At 42.6% G+C, this 23,187-nt stretch overlaps 1 pseudogene; it reads right to left on the minus strand.

Moving 5' to 3' along the window:
• Positions 1-787: 787 nt before the first annotated feature.
• On the minus strand, positions 788-16,281 carry LOC104663008 (annotated as a pseudogene).
• Between the last annotated feature and the right edge of the window lie 6,906 nt (positions 16,282-23,187).

A 23,187-nucleotide genomic window follows, 5' to 3' on the forward strand; every position in this document is an offset into this window, starting at 1 on the left:
GAACAACTTTGGTCAAGGCCTGCCTTTGGCAAAATGTAAAGAGGAGTAAGTTATCTTCCACACTCTCCCAGTGTCCTCACACTGTGCCATGGGTGCTCCTGGTTTTGAGTTATCTTCCCTCCTCAGCTTTACACTGTCCTGGCACTTTACACACAGACACACACACGGTGGGGAGTGGGGGGAGCCCACTCATCCGAGGAGGCAGAGGTTGAGGGATACATATCATACCAGTGTCCCCCAGCCTGTGTTTAAACCTTGCAGTTCCCTGCTCTTGAAAATGCCCCTTGGCGATGGCCACCCTTCCCATGTCTCAGCTCTCTCTTCCTTCCCCAAACTCATGCGTTCATTCAATAAACATTTTTTGAGCACCCTCCGTGTCTTAGGCCTACTGTAGGAAACCGGGAGGTATTTGTGAGCAAAAAGACAAAGACCTTTGCCCTCCTGGAGTGTAGTCTAGAGAGGGCTACAGACAGCATAAATTAAAGTGGTAGATAAGCAAATCACAGGGAAAGTCAGAATGTGGTGACTGCTCTGGCAAAGAGACAGAGTAGGATGAGGCATCAGCCATGCTAGGGGCGAGCAGGTGCAGGCTTCCACTTTCAATGAGGAGGCTGTAGTCAGTCTGATGGAGAAGACAAAATCAGAGTTATTTTTATAAGCAGAGACTCCGGTCATCCCTTTTTCTCTCCGCTCCTCACCATGTGCCTTCAGGCTGCTTATCACAGCATTTTCCTTAAAAAAAAAGCAGCTTCCTCCCTAACAGAACCATATTGTTTCCCACCACACATTAGTCAGTCACCTGGCAGGGCACAGAGGGCCCGACGAGCACACGAACACTGTTCTGAGAGAACAGCTCTGGTGTCAGACTGAGTCCTGACATGGGAAAATCGGGTTGATCAGTGTTAATTCCTCTCAGAAGGCACCAGATACTCAGGCAAATGGACCCAACGCAACCACAAAGATCTGAGTCTGAATCCAGACTTTGTCCCTCACATCACATGAGTTACTTATTAACCTCACTCGTTGGGCCAGAGCTCTTTGTCTTTAAAATGGAATCATCAGGCCCTGAAGAAATGCCTCCTGATGATTTATTTACTCCTGGAATCATCACCCCATTCCTCTGTGTTTTTTCCAAGGCCATCTATCTATCAATAATGTCCTGAGGGACATTATTATTCTCATGGGGAATTATTATTAACACCATGTATGATTTTAACTGGGCCCATTTATCAACAAGGACACTGAAGACCACGGAAGCCCCTGAACTAGGCTGCGCAGTCTACATGGCTGCTCACAGCAGTCCTGGGTTTGAGGCCCCAGGCAGTGTGCCAAAGGTATCACCAGCTGCCGTGACAGATAAGGAAACAGGCCTAGGGAGGCCTTCCCTATAGGCCTTCAGACACCTGGGCCACCAATCTTCCCGTTTCAACATGGCTGATACGGGACGCAGCCTCCACCCATGGGATTGGAGACATTGACTAGACTCCCCTTGTCCCTCCTCCAGGAGTTCACCTCTCTGTCATCAATGTGGGGTCCAAGGACCGGAATCAGTCACAGGGAATTATGAAAAAGCCCTCCTCTAAAGCAGACTCCTCCTGACTAGCCAAGAAATCCAGAGACCCAGGAGAAGCTACGTCTCAGCAAGCAGCCCAACTTTTAAACTAAAAAGCCCTGGGCACACCTCAGGCAGGCTGGTTCCATCATCTTTTTAGAAGAGGACAAGGTTGCCTGTCCTTACAACCTGCTGAGCTGAGGCAAACCTGGAGCTCAGCTGAGTCCCAGCGAGTCATCCAGTGCTAAATCTGGAACCACTCTGGGAAATGGCCTTTTCCCAAAGTTTCCCTTGATGACCAGCGAGTTTGGAGGTGAGTTTCCAGAGGAGTCCACCCATTTTTGAATAAGCGTGTGGAGGTGTGTAGGGTCAGGTCAGAGAAGCCAGAGTAGGAATTGTATCCAACAGGAGTCCAAGCCAAAAACTCAGCAAAAGGATCAAGGGCATCCGCCCCGACCCGCCTTCTCTTTGTGTTTGCTCCTGGGAGCCTTTTATTGTCTAGCTTATTCCTCCAGCTTGGAGATGTGAGAACAGGCTAAAAAGAATGAATTATTGCCCCCAACATTCCTGTCCCCCCCACAACCCAGTCACCTTGCAGAGGAAATGAGCATGTCCTGGAAGATAAACTTTCCCAATCGTCCATGGCCTTATGTAAGATGATGATCCCCTGAGTCTTGGGTTTCTCATCTTTCAAGTGGCAAAAATGGCGCTACTGCCTGAGAAGCTATTCTGAAGGTTAAAGGAGGTCACACAAGCAGACGATGAGGAGAAACTATCATGTCATAAAGGGCTCTAAAAACAATGGCTACTGCTGCTATCATTGTTCTATGAGCTCATATCAATGACTGCATAGCCCAGAGGGGCTTTCATATCTGCACAGGGCAATGGTCTCAGGCGAGGTCCAGCCTCAGAACACACTTCTACCACAATTAGATACCACTTCATGCCCACTAACATGAATAAAATCAAAAAGAAAGAAAGAAAAAGAGAGAAAGAAAGAAAGAGAAGGAAGAAAGGAAAATTGCAAGTGTCAGGATATGGAGAAACTGGAACTTTCATACATTACTGGTAGGAGTGTAAAATGTTGCAGCCACTCTGGAAACAGTTTGGCAGTTCCTCTGAGAGTTACCAATGACACAGCAATTCCACACCTAGGTATATACCCAATATAATTGAATGAAAACAACTGTTTATACAAAAACTTGTATATGAATAATCATAGCAGTATGATTAGACTTAATTTACAAGCATATATATATATGAAAGTTATGGGTGCACCTTTATACCTGTAACTTTCTTCACATCTCTCTTCCCCACTTCTGGTTTCTTTTTACCTTTTCAAGTAAATGACTTTAAAATGACTTCCAAATTACACAAAATTATTTTTTATAAAATGCAATTTACAGAATTACATATTAATTAGAATTTTTATTTCTAGTAATCTTAAGTTTTAGTGAAAACGAGAAGCAAGAAATCTGAACTGTATGTCAGATGTTAGCATTTTATACATAAAATTATTTCACAATTTCAGAACCATGTTTTCTCATATAATAATTATTTACATTGGAAATGACCCAGACATTCAATAAGCATTTGTTATTTAATTTAAAATAATGTTAAGATTTTACATTACACAAAAAGTCCACTTATAGGTATTTATCTCATTTACATGTATTTAATTAATTTATTTTTTAACAATTTAGATTACTCTTGAAAACCAAAGTATTATATAAAGTTAGTCATTATCTAAAGTTATTTCCCTAATAACCACAGAGGTCAATATAAAATTTATTGATTTAGACAGAAATGTATGCTGATGACTCTAAAGATATTTTTATTATTTTAATAATACCTTTTGAAGCCAGTTTTATTTATCGAAGATTCACATGAACTTGAAAACTGTTTAGACTTAATTTATGAATACTCATTTACTTATACGCCAATTTGGTAGCAAGACACGTGAAACAAAAAGCTGGTTCTTTGAAAAGATAAATAAAATTGATAGACCACCAGCGAGATCAACCAAAAAGAAGAAAACAGAGGATCTAAATAAGCTCAATTAGAAACAAAACAGGAGATACTACAACTGATACCACAGAAATACAAAAGACCACTCAAGGCTACTATGAACATCTTTACATGCATAAACTAGAAAACCTAGAGGAGATAAATAAATTCTTGGAAATATACAACCCTCCTAGATTAAACCAGAAATAGAATATTTGAACAGACCAATAACAAGCAGAGAGATTAAAATGGTAATTCTTTAAAAAAAAAAAATTGCCAATATAAAGAAGTCCAGGACCAGACAAACTCACAGCTAAATGCTATCAGACATTAAAAGAAGAGGTAGGTGCAGTGGCTCACACCTGTAATCATGGCACTTTGGGAGGTCAAGGGGGGTGGATAACTTGAGGCCAGGAGTTCAAGACCAGCCTAGCCAACATGGTGAAAGCCTGTCTCTACTAAAAGTACAAAGATTAGCCGGGCATTGTAGTGCACACCTGTAATTCCAGCTATTAGGGAGGCTGAGGCAAGAGAGTTGCTTGCACCCAGGGGATGGAGGCTACAGTGAGCCAAAATTGTGGCATTGCACTCCAGCCTAGGTGACAGAGCGAGACTCTGTCTCAAATAAATAAATAAATAAATAATTGGTACCAATCCTGTTGACACTATTACAAATGGTAGAGAAAGATGGAATCCTCCCTAAATCATTCTGTGAAGCCAGTATCACCCTAATACCAAAACTAGTAAAGATTGTAACTAAAAAAGAAAACTACAGACCAATATCCCTGATGAACATAGATGCAAAAATCCTCAACAAAATACTAGCTAAGCAAATCCAATAGCAAATCAAAAACATAATCCATCACAATCAAGTGGGTTTCATACCAGGGATGCAAGGATGGTTTAACATATGTAAGTCAATAAATGTGATACGCCACATAAACAGAATTAAAAACAAAAATCACTTAATCATATCAATAGATGCAGGAAAAGCATTTAACAAAATCCAGCATCCCTTTATGATTAAGACCCTCAGCAAAATCTACATAGAAGGGACATGCCTTAAAGTCAGAAAGGCCATCTATGACAAACCCACAGACAACATCACACTGAACAGGGAAAAGTTGAAAGTATTCCCCATGAGCACTGCCACAAGAGAAGGATGCTCACTCCCACCACGTCTATTCAACATAATACTAGAAATCCTAGCCAGAGGAATCAGACAAGAGAAATAAATAAAGGGCATGCAAATTGGTAAAGAAGAAGTCAACCTGTCACTGTTTGCAGCTGGTATGACTGTATACCCAGAAAGGCATATAGACTCATGCAAAAAACTCCTAGAACTGGTAAATGAATTCAGCAAAGTTTCAGGATACAAAATGTACACAAATCATTAGCTCTGCTATACACCAACGGTGATCAAGCTGAGAATCAAAACAAGAACTCAATCCCTTTCACAATAGCTACAAAAAAAGATTAAATACTTAGGAATATACCTAACCAAGGACATGAAAGACCTCTACAAGGAAAACTACAAAACATTGCTGAAAGAAATCATAAACGACACAAACAAATGGAAACACATCCCATGCTCATGAATGGGTAGAATCAATGTTGTGAAAATGACCATACTGCCAAAAGCAATCTACAAATTCAATGCAATTCTCATCAAAATGCCACCATCACTCTTCACAGAACTAGAAAAAACAATCCGAAAATTCATATAGGACCAAAAAAGAGCCTGCATAGCCAAAGCAAGACTAAACAAAAAGAACAAATCTGGAGGCATCACTTTACCCAACTTCAAACTATACTGTAAGGACATAGTCACCAAAACAGCATGGTACTGGTATAAAAAATAAGCATACAGGCCAATGGAACAGAACAAAGAACCAAGAAATAAAGCCAAATATTTACAGCCAACTGATCTTCGACAAAGCAAACAAAAACACAAAGTGGGGAAAGGACACCTTATCCAACGAATAGTGCTGGGATAATTGACAAGCCACATGCAGAAGAATGAGATGGGATCCTCATCTCTCATCTTATACAGAAATCAACTCAAGATGGATCAAGGACTTACATCTAAGACCTGAAACCATAAAGATTCCAGGACATAACATCGGAAAACCCCTTCTAGACTTTGATTTAGGCAAAGACTTCATGACCAAGAACCCAAAAGCAAATGCAACAAAAACAAAGATAAATACATGGGACTTAATTAAACTAAAAACCTTCTGCACAGACAAAGAAATAATCAGCAGAGTTAACAGACAACCCACAGAGTGGGAGAAAATTTTCACAATCTATACATCCAACAAGGGACTAATATCCAGAATCTACAGTGAACTCAAACAAATCAGCAAGGAAGATACAAACAATCCCATCAAAAAGTGGGCTAAGGACACAGACAGACAATTCTCAACAGAAGATACACAAATGGTCAACAAGCATACGGTAAAATGCTCCACATCGCTAATGATCAGGGAAATGCACATCAAAACCACAAGGCGATACCACCTCACTCCTGCAAGATGGTCATAATCAAAAAATTAAAAATAATAGATGTTGATGTAGATGCACTGAACAGGGAACACTTCTACACTGCTGGTGGGAATGTAAACTAGTACAACCACTATGGAAACTAGTGTTAAAGAACTAAAAGTACAACTACTGCCTGATCCAGCAATCCCACTACTTTGCTAGAGGAAAAGAAGTTATTTATTATTTATTATTATACAAAAAAAATTATTATTTGTTATTATGCAAAAAAGATACTTGCACACGTATGTTTATAACAGCACAATTTACAATTGCAAAAATGTGGAACCAACCAAAATGCCCATCAATCAATAAGTCCATAAAGAAAATTATATATATATATGCACACAATGGAATACTACTCAGCCTTAAAAACAAATAAATTAATAACATTTGCAGCCACCTTAATGAGATTAGAGACTATTATTCTAAGTGAAGTAACTCAGGAATGGAAAACCAAATATTGTATGTTCTCACTTATAAGTGAGAGCTAAGCTATGAGGATGCAAAGACATAAGAATGATACAATGAACTTTGGGGACTCAGGAAAAGGGTAGAAAGGGGTGAAGGATAAAAGACTACAAATTGGGTGCAGGGTATACTGCTCGGGTGATGGGTGCGCCAAAATCTCACAAATCGCCACCAAAGAATGTCCTCATATGGCCGGGTGCAGTGGCTCATGCCTGTAATCCCAGTACTTTGGGAGGCTGAGGAGGGTAGATCACCTGAGGTCAGGAGTTCGAGACCAGCCTTACCAACAAGGAGAAACCCCATCTCTACTAAAAATACAAAAAAAATTAGCCAGGCAGGGTGGCCCATGCTTGTAATCCCAGCTACTCAGGAGGCTGAGACAGGAGAATCACTTGAACCCGGGAGGCGGAGGTTGTGGTGAGCCGAGATCGAGCCATTGCACTCCAATCTGGGCAACAAAAGTGAAACTCTGTCTCAAAAAAAAAAAAAAAGAATGTACTCATGTAACCAAATACCACCTGTTCCCCAATAACCCATGGAAATCAGAATGTTATATATATATAAAATAGGTAACAGTTGTTTTATCATGATTAAATTGGTATCAAATTAATAGGCATAAGTGAAAAAACTAATCATTTACTAGTCATAAAAAATGCAATAATATCATTCACTATATATTACCAAGAAAGTAACTCAGATAAGCAGCAGGTGACGAGAAGACCATCCTGAAAATTCTGGATATATCTTTATGTATATCCTTAAAAATCACTTACTTACTTTCCTTTATGTAATTTTGATTTTAATTTAAATGTCATGTATTTTCAGCTAACATTTAAATTAGTCTTTTGTTGTAAAACTTCAGTTGTTATAAATCATGAAACATTTTCAGAAACTTGCTTGAAGGTAGAAATAATTCTTTCCTTCTATGATATAATTATATCACACTAAATATTTACAAAATTATGTTTGAGAAATATATTCTGACCTTGAACATAATCAGATTCAAGAACAATATTATAATAGAATGAAGATTTATGGGGAAATGTTGCAATCAGTAAAGTCTTCAAGACCAGGTAATAGTAAAGAAGATACCCATCTGGAATATTGCAGAGTGGTTGATATCACATTTTATCAAAGGACGGTGATGTTCATCTTCTGTTTCCCACAGAACTCTGGATCCAGTTAACAGAGGTAGGGAGAAGCAGCAGCAGTATTTCAAATGTCCACATTTGATCTGCAAAAGATTCTGAGCAGGTAGAAAAAAATTGCATTCTACTTCAGTCTGTGAAATTAAGGTTCAGTTATTTTTCAAAATTGGGAGGACATCACAGTGTTGATTTTTTTTTTTTTTTTTTTTTTTTTTTTTTTTTTTTTTGAGATGGAGTCTGTCACCCAAGCTGGAGTGCAGTGGTGTGATCTCGGCTGACTGCAAGCTCCGCCTCCCGTGTTCACACCATTCTCCTGCCTCAGCCTCCCGAGTAGCTGGGACTACAGGCACCCGCCACCATGCCCAGCTAATTTTTGTATTTTTAGTAGAGATGGGGTTTCACCGTGTTAGCCAGGATGGTCTCAGTCTCCTGACCTCATGATCTGCCTGCCCCAGCCTCCCAAAGTGCTGGGATTACAGGTGTGAGCCACCACGCCCGGCCACCTGCAGAGATTCTTAACAGAGGAGCCAATTCATTGTAAACTTCTTGGCCATATTTGGTCCGAACTTAACTTCAAGGAATTTCAGCATGAGCCCATTTTCTTTCTGTAGGACAAACATCTTCATTATAACATACAATGTCACTGTTAGAGTATACACCAAGTAAAAATTAATCACTTTCATTATTTTAGCTACAAAAGTTCCTTTCTTTAGATTTAGCCAAAGGCACTTAGTAAGCATTGAGACTGCTACCAAACTTAATAAACAAGATACCAAGAAAGCTTGATTCTCTAGCTGCAGTAAATATCCCAGGAAGAGAGAAAATACATAGATTTTATAAACTTCATAAACCTCATCACTTTGCTCCAGTGAAAAGATATCTAGCAGGAACAGAGATATTGCTTGAAGAAACTGGATAGTGGCTGTACTCCCCATCATCATAAATGTGTCAATGGAAGCACTCATCGACACGTAGCAAAACCTCTCTCCATAAGTATTTAAGTTGCTTTTTCGTAGCCTGGAAGTCCAGTAACTTGGCAGGCAAAACATGGCACTGCCCAGTTTTCTCTTAAAGAAATGGAGTATTCAGTTCTTGTTGTATTATGTCTACCCTGGTAATAATAACCCATTGCAACAGCAAGCATTCCTGCTAGCCACATTCCATTCATAAGCCAACTTGTAACAAATAAAGCAACAACATATATTCCTTACACTCCAAAAACAATGCCAATAGAGAAATACTCCACCTCAGTTATCTCATTGCTACCAGTGGCTTGATATAAAACACTGGCAATGAGTTCTGGATATGTGGCAGGACGAACCGCAGACAAAGCTCCTCAGACCCCAGAATAAAGAAGGAAGAGGTTTTCTACTCGGCCGGGAGTGTCGGCAGACCCATGTCTTAAGAGCCGAACTTCTTAAGAAAGAAATACTTGGCCTTTGTAAAGGTTTACAACGTTAAGGGGTCCACGTGAAAGGGTCGTGATAAATCCAGCAGTGTGGGAAACGTGGCTGGGGACTACATGCATCAGCTAACAGAACAAAAAGTTTTACAGTGCTTTTTTCATACAGTTTCTGGGATTTACAGATAACACAAGTAGTTTAGGTCAGGTGTCGATGTTATTATCATTACTTTCTTTAACTCCTAGGGTCGGGTGGTGGTGCCAAGGTTGTCTGGCTATTTATCTTACTTTTGTTTCTTTCTAACTTTTTGCTTTCTCTCTTTCCTCCTGTCTTGTGAATTAGGCAAGGTCGGGGGAGAAGGGCAGCAGGAGAAGTAGTGGTCTCCTTCCTTATCCCCCTTCTTTGAGAATTTTCACTAATTAGTGGGAGTTCTCACTTTTATTTTTACTTTCCGAGTCTCTTTGCGAGACAGAGCGATAGTGTTTTATGTAATACACTTAGGCTGAAGTTTTCTGAGGACCCCATGGTAGCTACAAAACCTTTTATCATTTGAAGGAGCAAGCGTAATACACAGGGGAGCAGCAAGCAAGTTTCTATTACCACTAATATACTTATAATAAGGGCTTTAAATTCTTTATAGCTGGAAACTGTTTTCTAAATGAAGACCTAGGATCAAACCTGTGTTAAACCTGCACAGGCACATGTATCAACTTTGTCATGTCCTAAGCAGGTTAGTTTTTCACTGGGTCTTAAACGTTTTTTCTTAGTGAGTAACACAGTATTTTTTAATGACAGAGGTTTTTAAGAGCCAGATGCGTGAACTTGGGGCATCTGTTTGGGGAAAGAGTTAAAGTCATCTTCAGGCATTAACTCTTTTGCTTCTCAAGGCCATTGGTCTCTTATGTTAGCCTTTTTATAAACACAACATGAAGAAACATCCAGGCTGCCAGCAATGTTTCCAGCCAGCTGAGCAAATAGGTTTTTTCCTTTTTTTTTTTTTCTAAAGGAGGAGGATCTGGTAACTTCTGGTTGATGTGTTTAGAGAATGACTGCAAGACTCGGAATTGTTGCTGGGCTGGATGGGTCTGGGTTTCCTAAGTAGTATGTGTGCAGTGGGGACACCTTATACAGGTGTTTCTTCTAGCATGGTTATGGGCGGGTAACAATAGCAAAACAATGTACGGTATATTCATATCCAGCAAGGACAAAAGAGATCCTTACCTGGGAAAAAGGCTGAATACAGTGACAGAATAGGAAAACAGTATTACAGGAAAACTGTTAGTCTTAAGATTTTTAACTACATTGACTTGCTTGATGAGTCCTCAAGCTTTGGCCACGCGTAGACTGGTCAGCCTCCGGAGTGACCAGAACAGGGCTGTCGTCCTCGGCAGCAGCTTGGTCTCATCTCAGGATCAGCCAGGTTGGACGGTCTGTGTCCTGCTGGCTGGTCCACTTGTCCTGAGCTGCCGGTGTTAGCTGACTGGTGGATCCAAGACACAACACCTGCAACTTTAACAGCAGTGGGAGTGGACAAGATTACGATATAGGGCCCATCCTATATGGGTCCTAGAAAAAGTAGATTTTACTTTAAGCAGAGTCACTAGATTTAAAAGGGTGTCAGGCTTATAGGCATTTTCATTTATTTAATTATGAACACTTCGTATGGTTATTTTTAAAGCCTGCATTTGCTTTTTTAAGGTTAATTCCTTTAGTTTCTGGAGGTCACCTTTAATCTGACCTATGATTTGGGGGTGGCCAACCAAACAAAATCTTATAGGGCAAATACCTAGTTTGTTTGGTGGGGGTGCCCCCAACTCGGAGGAGGACCATAGGCAAAAACCTGATTTTATCTTAAATGAATTTCCTGGCAATATTTCTTTTTCAGTAGCTGCTCGAGTGTCCAGTTCATGAGTTCCACCTTTTCTTGAACTTTGTGGCCAATAGGCTGTGTGTAACTTCTATTTTATTTTAATGGTCTTGTTAAATCTTGCACAATTTCAGCTACAAATGCTGGCCTATTATCTGACTTTAAAGTTAGAGGTAGTCTAAACCTGGGGATAATGTCTTTTAATAGTACTTTAGTCACTTCTTGTACTTTTTCTGTCCTCGTGGGGAAAACTTTAACTTAACCTGAAAAGGTGCAAACAAGCACGAGCCTGTACCGATAGCCTCCAGCGTGGGGCAGTTCCGTAGTCTATAAGCAAGTTTTCACAACGTATGGCTCTTTCTCCTGTTCAAGTTTCTTAGAGGAGGGGTTCTTCCCTCTGCCCTCTGCCCCTGCTGTGTAACTCTCTGTAGTGGCTTAGCCTTCAGTAAGAAATTGGAATGCAGATACAGCAGAATCTTGCTGCTTTTAACTTCTAATGTGACCATGGGCTCCTGGGAGCCTAATGAGAAGGTGCCGGGTCTGCCCTAGTCTTTACATTCTTCAGCTCCTGTCAGCCTGAACAGATCAGTATTTGGTTCCTCCAAGGTGCGGCAGCGCTTGGCCGATGGCCTCTTTGTCTTGCGGCCTTGGTCGTTTCCTTTACTGCCTTTTGAACACTTACCCTTCTAGTGCCCTTTCTTTTTGCATCTCGCACATTAATCTCTCGCTACCCTTGTCTGGCTCTTGAATCCTAACTCGACTTCTTTCACATCTACATCCACGTCCATGTGCTCTCACATGGCTAATTTTTCTTTTTATAAGAGCTGTTGCTAAATATTGGCGTTTTTCTTAAGTCTTTAATTTACTTTTTCTTCCCCCCACTTCTGAGTTCTCCTGCTCCTATGGCCAGCTGGTGGGGCTGGGCAATGGCACAGGCCCTGCCCCCGTGCACTGCTGTCTGTCTCTCCTGTTTTCTTTTGATTCTTTTTTTTTCACACTTACTTTTAGTCTTTCTTTTTCTTTTGCTCTTTCCCAGTTTTGGTCCTTGGTCCCAGTTAACTTACACCCTGGTGGCCACTTTCATAGGCTCGGCGGTATTCCTGCCCGCAGCTTCTGCTTGACGTCACCCTGGTGGCCACTTTTATGGGCTCGGCGGCATTCCTGCCTGCAGCTTCTGCTTGACGTCACCCTGGTGGCCACTTTCATGGGCTCGGCGGCATTCCTGCCTGCAGCTTCTGCTTGACGTCACCCTGGTGGCCACTTTCATGGGCTCGGCGGCATTCCTGCCTGCAGCTTCTGCTTGACGTCACCCTGGTGGCCACTTTCATGGGCTCGGTGGCATTCCTGCCCGCAGCTTCTGCTTGACGTCACCCTGGTGGCCACTTTCATGGGCTCGGCGGCATTCCTGCCCGCAGCTTCTGCTTGACGTCACCCTGGTGGCCACTTTTATGGGCTCGGCGGCATTCCTGCCCGCAGCTTCTGCTTGACGTCACCCTGGTGGCCACTTTCATGGGCTCGGCGGCATTCCTGCCCGCAGCTTCTGCTTGACGTCACCCTGGTGGCCACTTTCATGGGCTCGGCGGCATTCCTGCCTGCAGCTTCTGCTTGACGTCACCCTGGTGGCCACTTTTATAGGCTCGGCGGCATTCCTGCCCGCAGCTTCTGCTTGACGTCACCCTGGTGGCCACTTTCATGGGCTCGGCGGCATTCCTGCCCGCAGCTTCTGCTTGACGTCACCCTGGTGGCCACTTTCATGGGCTCGGTGGCATTCCTGCCCGCAGCTTCTGCTTGACGTCACCCTGGTGGCCACTTTCATGGGCTCGGCGGCATTCCTGCCCGCAGCTTCTGCTTGACGTCACCCTGGTGGCCACTTTCATGGGCTCGGCGGCATTCCTGCCCGCAGCTTCTGCTTGACGTCACCCTGGTGGCCACTTTCATGGGCTCGGCGGCATTCCTGCCCGCAGCTTCTGCTTGACGTCACCCTGGTGGCCACTTTTATGGGCTCGGCGGCATTCCTGCCCGCAGCTTCTGCTTGACGTCACCCTGGTGGCCACTTTCATGGGCTCGGCGGCATTCCTGCCCGCAGCTTCTGCTTGACGTCACCCTGGTGGCCACTTTTATGGGCTCGGCGGCATTCCTGCCCGCAGCTTCTGCTTGACGTCACCCTGGTGGCCACTTTCATGGGCTCGGCGGCATTCCTGCCCGCAGCTTCTGCTTGACGTCACCCTGGTGGCCACTTTTATGGGCTCGGCGGCATTCCTGCCTGCAGCTTCTGCTTGACGTCACCCTGGTGGCCACTTTTATAGGCTCGGCGGCATTCCTGCCCGCAGCTTCTGCTTGACGTCACCCTGGGCTTGCTTTACAAGTGAAGTATTCACTTTATACTGATTTTCAGCAGCCTCCGGGTTAAATGGGTGTAAAGCCAGAATGCTTTATAGAGGCTCTTATAAAACTGTCTTAGGCTCTTGTCAGCTCCTTGAAGCATTCCTGAAATCTTTTTTATATTACTTGCTTTTTTTCTACCAACTCTTAGCCTCTGCAGAAGTGCTTCTCAGTACCTCTGCAAATGCTGAAGTTGAGTTGCATTCTCTGGGTGTTTTTTTTTCCCTCTTTTTCCTAGAATTTAACAGGCCCTTTTCTTTATATAATTTTTTATGCACTTGGAGGGTTAAACAGGCATACCAGAGTCAGTGAAAATGTTTAGTCTTACCTTTACTGAGTTCTGAGGCCCAAATTAAAGCAATGAGCTCAGCTTAATGACAGTATCCAGGGCTACCACCGCATATTCTGCACATCTCTCTCCTTGTGAGTTGATGAAGCTGTTCCCGTCCACGTATAGCTCCTAGTCTACTGATGCCCAAGGCTGGTCCCAGAGGTCAGGTCTGCTGGAGTAAACTTGAGTCCAACACCTCCACACAGTCATACTCGACAGGACTCTAGCTGTCAGGAGCAAGGTAGGGGGTTCAGGGTGTTTCCAGTTTAGTAGATCAATGGTTGAAAAGGGCTGATAGATGAAAGTCTGTTGCCCCTCCGGATGTGGGCCTGGTCATTGTAATAGACAGGTCCTCACGTCTCCCTGAGAGGCATTTACGTAGCTTGAGCAAGACCAGATCTGAGATGGCCCACTTGACTATCTTGACTTCCTTCCTTGGCCTCTCGAGGCTCCGATCCTCCCCTTCGAGGTGAGATCTGGGGCATGTTAGCTCCTGAATCTAGTTTCTGAGCGGTCTGTTGGCCTCGGTAAAGTGGGGTAGGCTGGGACACATGGAGAAAGAATTTCTATGATCTCTGGCGGCTCCTGCAAAACCAGCTTCTTTTGCTGTTTCTGGGACTCCCTTTTTTAACTCTGTGTCTGCTGGCGAAGTTGCTCTTACCCTCTTACTTTTACTTTTGGCTTTTTTGCAATAAGCTGTTAAACAGGGCTAAATTTATGCCAGTTTTGTCTATATTCTATTTAACCATGAGTCAATATAAAGGGATTTGATCTAGGTATACTGGCTGTCCTCCAACCCCCATCACCACCTTAAATACATGGCCAATTGTTCCTTGTCTATAGTTCCTTCAGTGGGCCATCCAACACCAAAGAGGGCAGTTCTAATTCACAGAGAGATTTTAACCTCTAAGGGGTTAACTTAACTCTATAATCTCCTGCAAAACCTTTCTTAGGGTTCTGTAACATGCATTTTAATAGAGTAAGTTTTGATGATTTGATGACTTTCCCTTTTTCTTTTTGGATTTTTTTTAACACAGTTCCTAGCAGAGTGGGCTTACTGTGTCTGACCTATTTTTCTTTTGAGACAAAACAACATTCACACTACAGAAAGGAAAGGGTAAAAAGTCACTCACTCATCTCATTCACACTAAATCAAAATCAAAACTAAAACCAAAGTGTTGTTAAAGTCACACCTGTTCATCAAGCAATTTAAGCCAAGTCAAAATCAGAACCAAAACCAAAGTGCCAAGAAAGGCAGGGCTGTTTATCAAGCAATTCAAGTCAAGTCAAAATGAAAACGAAAACCAAAGTATCAAGCAATTAATTCAAGTCAAGTCAAAAACAAAAACCAAAGTGCCGGTACAGGCACGCTGTGGGTGATCAGGCCATGCTTCCACTCAAATGGGTGGGCAAGTTCCGAAGACCAGTCTTACCAAGTTTCAGATGTCTGGACTTAAAGTGCCAGTTCCTTCCCGGTGTTCAGCCACTGTGTTGATCCTCCATGGGGGCCTGCTGTGGACTGCTCTAACGAGGCATTCCATGGGGCAAATGCCTACCCGGGAGCGCTCTCAGGATCCACATCGCTCAAGCTGGCCGGGGACACAGGGCAGGCCTAAGCTGCCTAAGGGGCTGCCTCGGCTGTCCGTTTATCACCTCGTTTCCTGGTCAGGGAACCAAGAAACGTAGCAGGACAAGACGCAGACAAAGCTCCTCAGACACCGGATTAAAGAAAGAAGAGGTTTTATTTCTGGGAGCGTCGGCAGACTCCCATCTTAAAAGCAGAGCTCCCCGAGAAAGAAACACTTTGCCTTTTAAAAGGCCTACAACTTTAAGGGGTCTACGTGAAAGGGTCATGATAAATCCAGCAAGCATGGGAAACGTGACTGGGGCCTACATGCATCAGCTAACAGAACAAAAAGTTTTACAATGCTTTTTTCATACAGTGTCTGGAATTTACAGATAACATAAGTAGTTTAGGTCAGGGGGTGATGTTATTATTATTACTTTTTTTTTTAACTCCTAGGCCGGATGGTGGTGCCAAGGTTGTCTGGCTATTTATCTTACTTCTGTTTCTTTCTAACTTTTTGCTTTCTCTCTTTCCTCCTGTCTTGTGAACTAGGCAAGGTACAGGGAGGAGGGCAGCAGGAGAAGTAGTGGTCTCCTTCCTTAGATATAGAAACATTTGCTACACTGCATTTATGCTATTCAGAGATACAATTTTGTTATTGTGTGTCAGTTCATAAACACCTCTTCCAAATGAAGGTGACGTTAGCACATCTTTATGAGTGATAAATGCCACTGTCACCCTGAAATGTAATTTCCCGGTCAAGCTCCTGCCTGCTGGAAAGTGAGAATTTCTGTTCATGGTATACGTAGAGATCATGTATCATACCACTAGTAATGGCTGCAAGACAGCCAATGAAAATCTTTGCAAAGCCTTGAAATTATACACGTCTTGGAGCTCCTTCAGAAACTGGAATGTCACTGATTTTCTCTTCTTTGGCAGATTCCTTATTTTCTGAAGATTTTGGCATTTTTCTTTAACGCAGCTCTACAATTGGTCCTTATTCATCTGCCATTGTCCACTCAGGGCTCAGGGCGCCCTTCCAACTCCCTTATGGCCTGGAGTCTCCCTCCCTCCACCTGGCGGAACCCCCCGACCTTGGCCCACTCATAGCCATCACACCCCCAGTACCTGACCTGCCCACTTCAAGGTCTATTTTTGATGAAAAATGTTATAAATAAAATAATTTTTTTTTAGATAGAGTTTCACTGTGTCACCCAGGCTGGAGGGCAGTGGCGTGATCTCAGCTCACTGCAACCTCTGCCTCTGGGGTTCAAGCGATTCTCCTGCCTCAGCCTACTGAGTAGCTGGGACTACAGGTGCCCGCCACCACACCTGACTAATTTTTGTATTTTTAGTAGAGACGGGGTTTCACCATGTTTGCCAGGCTGGTCTCGAACTCCTGACCTCAGGTGATCCACCCACCACAGCCTCCCAAAGTGCTGGGATTACAGGCGTGAGCCATCACACCCAGCCAAAAATAATTTTATATGGAAAGAAAATCTTATATGATAATTTTTTGCCCTAAAGTAAAATAGCTGATTGTTTAGGAAAGAGAGAAACGTAAGACAAGTCACACGGTCTAAGCATGTGACAGACTATATAAGTTGTAATAAGGTTCGTGTAGGAGAATTTACAAGAGGAATTTTGTATGTGATTAAGCTGACTATAATTAAAAGGGAATTATTTATAATAATCTCTCTAGCATTAGTCCCCTATGTTAAAACAGGGTTTTCTTACTGTACTCATTTGCTCTTAATGAATTACAAAATGTTTCTTTTTAACTTTATAACCTCTTCTTTTAATTCCTCAGACTCATATCTCAGAGCTTCAACCTTTTCTGTGTCTCACTGCTTTCAACTTGTTCTCGCCTTGAGACGGCTTAAAACAAAGGCCTAAAACTCTCCTTTACCTTTTTCATCAGCTCCCGTAACTTTTTTCCTCTACTTATAACTATTGTTGTGGCCTAATGCTAAAATGTTTTATCTTAAAGGACCAGAAAAGCAATATTTTCCTCCAGTGTAACTTGATTCTGTGCTCTGGGCTTTTCTTGATATATCTAAATTTTGCAATGTGATCAGGACACTTGTCATACAGTTACTAAGAATTATGTAATTCCTTGTTATACTCATCACCTTGAACACATTCTTCCCAATTAAATTGAAGTAATTTCTTTCATCAGGTTTAACTTCCAGGTTATCTAATGGGTTTCCCATAAGGAGAACAGCATGTTATGTCTTGTCAAAATAATTCCTATGCTGCCTTTTTGTTGGTTGGTTGGTTGGTTGGTTGGTTTTTGAGACAAGGTCTCACTCTGTCTACCAGGCTGAAGTGCAGTGGCACAATCTCGGCTCACTGCAGCCTCGACCTCCCAGGCTCAAGCAATCTTCCCACCTCAGCTTCCCAAGCAGCTGTGACTACAGGAGCGTGCCACTATACCTGGGTACTTTGTGTATTTTTTGTAGAGATGGGGTTTCACTATGTTGGCTAAGCAAGCTATGTTGTCTTTTTGGGTTTTCAACTGCCTAGAAGAAACAGATCTAAAAGCGTTAAGGTTTTTACATCCATTGCAACCTTCTATATTGCCTTTAATGTCTTCTGATGATCACTTTGGTTAAATGAGTACTATTTTACAATGACCTGTGATTCTGTTTTAATCAAATCCTTTGAGTATTTTAACATCTTTGACAGACGTCTTTAAAACTGAATCCAGAATTGTGTCTGACCTTTTGCCCAAAGCTATATAAATTAAACACCATAAGATTACAAGATCTTTTTGCAGCTTCCAGTCAGGTCGTGGACTCCAGTATCACTATCTCCAACCCCTTAAAAAGGTCCTTATCAGGTGCTATTAACTAATCCTTGTGCTGTTAAATTATACAGTTTTGACTCATGAGTGCACATATATTATCCAAAGAAGACTTTGACTCCTGCCAGTATCTGACACCCCAACTCAAGTTCATTAGAGCCTTGTCTCTGGACCCAATCAAAGGTGACAACCAAAGTAAACAGCTTTTATGAGACACAGGGACAGGCCAGTATTCAAAATCATTAGGATTCATTTAATAATTTTGCCTTTATCTAAAATAATATAATTTGTTCCATGTCTTGATACTAAATAACTTAAATGTTTAATTACCTTTAAGCTTTCTTTTCTGCCATTCTCAGAACTAGGCAGGGCTTATGACATTTTGATTTAAAACTTTGCTAATTATTTATATTTTGTTTCACCTCTAAAAATCTAAAACTGTTCAATCCCTCCAGGCCCAGGGACTGTTACAGAGGAGATGCGACACAGCTTGGCTCTGCATCTTCACCCCTGTCTCACCTCGAATTGTAATCCCCACATGTCAGAGGAGGGGCCGGGTGGGAGATGACTGAATCATGGTGCAGACACCCCCCTTGCCATTCTCACAATAGTGAGTCCTTGTGATTATTTGATTGTTCTAAAGTGTGTGGCACTTCCTTCTCTCTCTCCCTCCGGCCACCATGTAAGAAATGTCTTGCTTCTCCTTCACTTTCCACTGTGATTGTAAGTTTCCTGAGACCTCCCCACCCATGTGGAACTGTGAGACAGTTAAACTTTTTTCTTTATAAATTACCCAGTCTCAGGTATTTCATTATGACAGTGTGAAAATGGACTGATTGAGAAAATTGGTACCAGGAGAGTGGGGCACTGCTATAAAGATACCTGAAAATGTGGAGGTGACTTTGGAACTGGGTAACGGACAGAGGTTAGAACAGTTTGGAAGGCATAGAAGAAGACAGGAAGATGGGAAGATGTGGGAAAGTTTGAAACTTCCTAGAAACTTGTCAAATGGTTGTGACAAAAATGCTGATAGTGATATGGACAATGAAGTCCAGGCTGAAGAGGTCTCACATGGAGATGAGAAACTTATTGGGAACTGGATTAAAGGTCACTCTTGCTATGCTTCAGCAAAGAGACCCATGGCATTTTGCCCCTGCCCTAGAGATCTGTGGAACTTTGAATCTGAGAGAGATGATTTAGGGTATCTGGCAGAAGAAATTTCTAAGCAGTAAAACATTCAAGACATTACCTGGATGTTCCTAATAGCATATAGTCATATGTGTTCACAAAGAAATGATCTGAAATTGGAACTTATGTTTTAAAGGAAGCAGAGCATAAAAGTTTGGAAAATTTGCAGCCTGGTCACGTGGTAGAAAGGAAACGCCCATTTTCCGGGGAGGAATTCAAGCCCAAGCCAGCTGCAGAAATTCGTGTAAGTGATAAGGAACCAAATGCTAACAGCCAAGAAAATGAGGAAAATGTCTCAGGGGCATTTCAGAGATCTTCATGGCAGCTCCTCCCATCATAGGCCCAAGGCCTAGGAGGGAAAAAAGATTTTGTGGGCCAGGCCTAGGACCCAGCTGTTCTGTGTAGCCTCCGGACTTGACAGCCTGCATCCCAGCCACTCCAGCTCCATCCACAGCTAAAAGGGGCAAAAATACAGCTTGTGACCATGGCTTCAGAGGGTGTAAGCCCAAGTCTTGGTGGTTTCCATGTAGTGTTGGGCCTGTGGGTGCACAGAAGGTAAGAGTTGAGATTCGGGGATCTTCACCTACATTTCAGAGGATGTATGGAAACTCCTAGATGTCCAGAGACATCCCCACCAAAATCTCATCTCAAATTGTAATCTTCATGTGTCAGGGGAGGGGCCTGGTGGGAGGTAATTGAATCGTGTGGCGGGGAGAGTGGGTACTTCCCTCTTGCTGTTCTAATAGTGAGTGACTTCTCATGAGATCTGGTTGTTTGAAAGTGTGTGGCACTTTCATTTATCTCTCTTTCATGCCACCATGTAAGACACGCCACTTCACCTTCTGCCATGATTGTAAATTTCCTGAGGCCTCCCCAGCCATGTGGAACTGTGAGTAATTAAACCTCTTTCCTTTATAAATTACCCTATCTCAGGTATTTCTTTATAATAGTGTAAAAATGGACTAATACAAGGTGGGTTTGTGAGATTGCAAGGGCTGGGTTTTGGAGGATAAAATCAATTCAGACCCTCCAAATCAAGCATCTAGGGAACACTGATGCAAGGGGTGGGCTCTCAAGGCACTCAGTAGCCTCTGTGGCTCTGCATGGTACAGCTCCTATGACTGCTTTCACAGCTAGTGTTGAGTGCTGCACCTTTTCCAGGTACTTGGTGCAAGCTATCACTGGATCTGCAAGCTATCCAGATCTCTAGGTTCCGGAGGATGGTGGCCCTCTTGTCACAGCTCCACTAGGCAGTGCCACAGTAGGAACTCCGTGTGGGTGCTCTGACCCCGCATTCCCTTCCTCACTGCCCTTGGAGAGTTTCTCCATGAGTGCTGCAAAACGTTCCATATCTGTACACTTTGCTTCCCTTTTAAACATAAGTTTCCATTTAATACCAATCTCTTTGTGAATGCATATAAGCATACACTTCAGAAAGCGCCAGGTTACATATTGAACGTTTTGCTGCCTAGAAATTTGTTCTGCCAGACACCCTAAATCATCTCTCTCAAATTCAAAGTTCCACTGATCCCTAGAGTAGGGGCAAAATGCCACCACTCTCTTTGCTGAAACATAGCAAGAGTGACCTTTACTCCAGTTCCCAATAAGTTCCTCATCTCCATGTAAAAGTTCCTCAGGCTGGACTTCATTGTCCATATCACTTTCAGCATTTTGGTCACAGCCATTCCACAAGTTTCTAGGGAGTTTCAAACTTTTTCATATCTTCCTGTCTTCTGAGTCCTCCAAACTGTCCCCAACCTCTGCCCATTACCCAGTTCCCAAGTTGCTTCCACATTTTCAGGTATCTTTACAGCAGTGCCCCACTGTCCTGGTAGCAATTTTCTGTATTACTCTGTTTTCACACTGCTATAAAGAACCACCTGAGACTGGTAATTTACAAAGGGAAGAAGTTTAATTGACTCACAATTTCACATTGCTGGGGAGGCCTCAGGAAACTTACAATCCTGAGGGAAGACGAAGGAGAAGCAAGGCATGTCCTACATGGTAGCAGTAGAGAGTGAAAATGAGGGAGAACCCATCAGCCCTCATGAGAACTCACTCACTACCATGAAAACAGCATGGGGAAACCGCCCCCATGATCTAATCATTTCCCACCAGGCCCCACCAATTCAAGATGAGATTTCAGTGTGGACACAGAGCCAAGAGCCGAGCCATATCAGTAGCTGAGTCCATGGGTTGAGGCAGGAAAATTCATAAAGGCTCTGAAATCACCTGTTATCCTGACGAGCAGGGATTTTCAATCCAAATGTCAGGAACAACACAGAAAGGACAAAGGAAACAATCTACAGTGCCCACTGGCCACAATGTGGCAATCTGAATATCGAATATTTTCTCTTAGCAAGACTTTGAAAGATAGCATGTTTAATAATGAGCTTAAAAGAAAAAAAAGGTAACGTTAACATATTTAAAGCCAACTTGGGCAAGGGGTGAATACAATTAAATATGTTTTATTTTTATTGATTTGTCAAGTAGGAAAATATGGTAGCCTGAGTAACCCCCCCAAACCTATCAGGTTCTAATCCCTGGAATTTTGTGAGTGGTACTTTATATGGCAAAGGCTTTACAGCCTAATTAAGTCAAGAATTTTGTGTTGAGGAGATTATCCTGGATCATGTTGATGGAACCTAAATGCCATCACATGTATTCTTATAACATAGAACCGGGGGGAGATTTGAGATAGACGATGAGGAGAAGGCAGTGTAATCACAGAGACCAAGATTAGACTGATGTGGCCACAAAGCAAGGAACACCAGCAACCACCAGAGGCTGGAAGAGGCAAGGGATAGATTCTTCCCAAGAGCATCCAGAGAAAGTATGGCCCTGCTGGACACCTGGATTTCAGTCCAGTGAAGCAGATTTCAGACTGCTGACCTCCAGAGCTGTGAGAGAATAAATGTATGTCGTTTCAAGCTACCAATAGCTTGTACGGTAATTTATTATAGCGGCCACAGGAAGCTAATTCAGGAAGTATTAATACAAAATGGGTGTTTTGTTGCTGCTACTGATGTCTGTTTTTAAAGTATGCAACTTTTTCTGTGTAAGTTAAAGGAAGGAGTAATAATATTAGGGGCTAATGCTGAATGTGCCAAATAATAGCTGATAAAACAAGAATGTGAGGACAGGAAGAGTGGCTATTTTTGTAATCTCAGCACTTTGGGAGGCCAAGGCAGGAGGATCACTTGAGCCCAGACTGGGCAACATGGCGAGACCTCATCTATACAAAAAATAAAAATAATAATAAAATTAGCTAGGCATGGTGGCATGTGCCTGTAGCCCCAGCTACTGAGGAGGGCTGAGGTGGGAGGATTGCTTGAGCCCAGGAAAACGAGGCTGTACTGAGCCATAATCACACCACTGAATTCCAGCCTGTGTGACAGAGCGAGACCTTGTTTTAATCTAAAAGAAAAAGAAAATAACAAGAAACACCAGAAAAAAAAGAATAGAATGTGAAGAGTACAAGGTTTAGGAGTATGTTGTTCAACAGGGATGAATAAGCCAAGTCCTTACAAAGGAGAGCCTGCTAGCCAGACTCAATACTCCTGACAAAGATTCTCTCCCTCACCAAGCTAGCCAGGCTCTGCTGAGCTCTCTTCTCAACTAGACCTCAACCTTGACCTATAAAGACTTGAACAAAACAGTTACTTCATTTCTAAGAACTCAAGTCTACATCCCTAGGATAACCCCAGCCTTCCTTAAAGTCTGGTCTGAAAAAAACTAAGATTGCCAAAAGAATTTACTGTTTAAGTTGATGCCTGAAAAGAGGGGCCCTGTCTCCCAGTCTCTGTGGGAAGCTGGGAGCCTAACTTCAGTAAGCACCAGTTAACAAACCCAGGTGGGTTTCACATGGACCAACCCCTTCTTTTTGCAATTTTTAACTTCTCTACTCTATGGAGCCCCTGCTCA

The sequence above is a fragment of the Rhinopithecus roxellana genome, chromosome 8, assembly GCF_007565055.1.
Source record: "Rhinopithecus roxellana isolate Shanxi Qingling chromosome 8, ASM756505v1, whole genome shotgun sequence".
Lineage (NCBI taxonomy): Eukaryota > Metazoa > Chordata > Mammalia > Primates > Cercopithecidae > Rhinopithecus > Rhinopithecus roxellana.